This window comes from Loxodonta africana, chromosome 12 (genome assembly GCF_030014295.1).
Source record: "Loxodonta africana isolate mLoxAfr1 chromosome 12, mLoxAfr1.hap2, whole genome shotgun sequence".
Lineage (NCBI taxonomy): Eukaryota > Metazoa > Chordata > Mammalia > Proboscidea > Elephantidae > Loxodonta > Loxodonta africana.
Window position 1 is genome coordinate 57212755 of NC_087353.1, and position 2875 is coordinate 57215629.

The following is a 2875-nucleotide window of genomic DNA, read 5'->3' on the forward strand; positions in this document are numbered from 1 at the left end:
GATCTATGGATTAAGGGGGCACTCTGAATAGGGTGATCCCTTGTGAGTTAGGAAGATATCTCAAGAAATGTACTCCAGGGGCCTGGAGTTCCTCAATCATGGCATGCTATGCACTTCCTGATATCTCCCTGTCTTCCTCCTATGCATTACACACAGATTTTCCTTTACTCTCAATGCTTGAAAGGATTAAGGACAACTTTATAATGTGTCCCAGCACTCCCACTGGCAAAGACATGCAGTAGATGACCAACATGAGAAGAAAAAAGTTTATAGAGATAACACTGTAATCCCCCTAGTTTCTGAGCTAAGAAAGCAAGAAGAAAAATGTCTTAATAAAGGAATTTCCAAACCTGTAAACAAAAGTCCAGATCAGCAAAGTGATGAGATTTGAGGCTCCATGGAATTTTGTCTGGAAATTGTCTTCATCCAGACTGCTTCATCTCCAAGTTCTGACCTAGGAGTTAACTAATATTCTTTGTCCTCCTTGTTTGGTGCAAAGGGACTAAGAAGTAGGTGTCACAATTACTTTCTGCTTATCTGTAATGAGGCTCTCAGGGAGTCTGGTCCCAGCGGCCACGGAGGCTCCTGTAAATGCCTGCTGCATGATTGCCCCAAACATCATTCCAGCACATAGGGCCAAGGCCATGAACCTCTTGTCTGCAGTCACTCAGGACTTGCCTTTATTTCTAAAACTTTCCCATCTTTACAATACAGTGGAGCATTGCCCACTCCATCCTGACAGTGCCCACTTCTCCCAGATAAGACTATACTGTTATTGCTATGTTGTTAGGTGACATCAAATTGGTTCTGACTCATAACAATCCCATGTACAACAGAACAAAACACTGCCCATTCCTGCATCATCCTCACAATCATTGCTATGTTTGAGCTCATTGTTGCAGCCACTATGTCAATCCATCTCGTTCAGGGTCTTCTTCATTTTCGCTGACCTGCTACTTTACCAACCATGATATTCTTCTTCAGGGACTGGTCCCTCCTGATAACATGTCCAAAGCACATGAGACAAAGTCTCATCATTCTCACTTCTAAGGAGCATTCTGGCTGTACTTCTTCCAAGACAGATTGGTTCATTCTTCTGGCAGTCCATGGTGTACTCAATATTTTTCACCAATGCCATATTTCAAAGGCTTCAATTCTGCTTCCTTCTCCCTTATTCATTGTCCAGCTTTCACATGCATAGGAGGCAATTGAAAATACCATTACTTGGGTCAGGTGTGCTTTAGTCCTTAAAGTAACATCTTTGCTTTTTAACACTTTAACCAGGTCTTTTGTAGCAGATTTGCCCAATGCAATACATCATTTTATTTCTTGACTACTGTTTCCATGGGCAATGATTGTGGATTCAAGCAAAATGAAATACACGACAACTTCAATATTTTCTCCATTTATCATGATGTTGCTTATTGGTCCAGTTGAGAGGATTTTTGTTTTATGTTGAGGTGTAACCCATATCGAAGGCCATAATCTTTGATCCAGCATCACAGCAACACGAAAGCCACCACAGTACGACAAACTGACAGACGAGTAGGTTAGACTATAGCAGCAAATGTGTCAATACTTATTTACAAAGGAACTCCCTTTGCTAAATATTGCAGATGCGGGGATCAATAATAGCAGTCCTGAATCCCTCAACTGGAGCTTGTGATCAGCCCAGTTATAATCAGCTGTTTCTCTTGTCTCTTTACAAGTGGTTGGGGTTGAAACTGGAAAATGTTAGTGAAGATACATAGAATCATAGAGTTGGACTATGTATATACATGTGTGTTTTTCAGTGTTAAATATGTAAAAGCCAGTGAGTCCAGTAGGAATAGCATCAGGATGAGTGTTGGAATTTGGGTGTGTAGATAGGGTGGAAAAATTTTATCTTAGCAACTCTAATAATTGCTTTGCAATGTGGTCCATCCTGGAGCTTGATTTGTCATATCTTAACTATCCATGTGTAGATTTCTGAATTTGCTGTTGTGGATTAACTTGAGTCTATGCCGATAAGAGTTGCCAACCAGTTAAGTGTCTCCAAGTTCCCCCTCCTGGGGCTCTCCAGGCAGCCCCAGGAGCAGCAGCTCCTCTTCATGCTCTTCCTGAGCATGGACCTGGCCACAGTCCTGGGAAACCCGCTCATCATCCTGGCCATCAGTGCAGACTCCTGCCTGCACACCCCCATGTACTTCTTCATCAGCAACCTTTCCTTTGTGGACATCTGCTTAACCTCCACCACTGTCCCCAAGATGCTGGTCAACCACATACTTGGGAATCAGACCATCTTCTGTGGGTGTCTCACACAGCTGTATTTTCTCATTGCGTTTGCAGACATGGATAATTTCCTCCTGGTTGTGATGGCCTGTTACCACTTTGTTGCTGTGTGCCACCCCTTACACTACACAACAAAGATGACCAATCAGCTCTGTGCCCTGCTGGTCCCTGGGTCGTGGATCATTGCCAATGTAATGCTCTGTTGCATACCCTGCTGATGGCTGGACTCTTGTTCTGTGCAGACACGATCCCCTACTTCTTCTGTGGTATCAGTCTCCTCAAACTCTCCTGCTCTGACACACACCTCAATGACATGATGCTTCTTATTGTGGCAGGGCTAATAATTACTCCATTCATTTGCATTCTCATCTCATACATCCTTATTTCTCATGCTCCCTGAGAGTCCCATCCACAAAGAGAAAATGGAAAGCCTTCTCCACACGTGGCTGCCATCTGGCTGTGGCTTCCCTCTTCTATGGAACAATCATTCCTCTGTATTTCAACCCTTCATCCTCCCACTCAACTGAGACAGACACCACAGCTACTGTGATATACACAGTGTGACCCCCATGTTGAACCCTTTCTTCTACAGCTTCAGGAACAA

General features: G+C 43.5%; 1 pseudogene; it reads left to right on the plus strand.

Annotated features, from left to right (window-relative positions):
• The first annotated feature begins 1704 nt into the window (after nucleotides 1-1704).
• LOC100674084 (olfactory receptor 1F1-like) lies at nucleotides 1705-2870 on the plus strand (annotated as a pseudogene).
• Nucleotides 2871-2875: the final 5 nt, after the last annotated feature.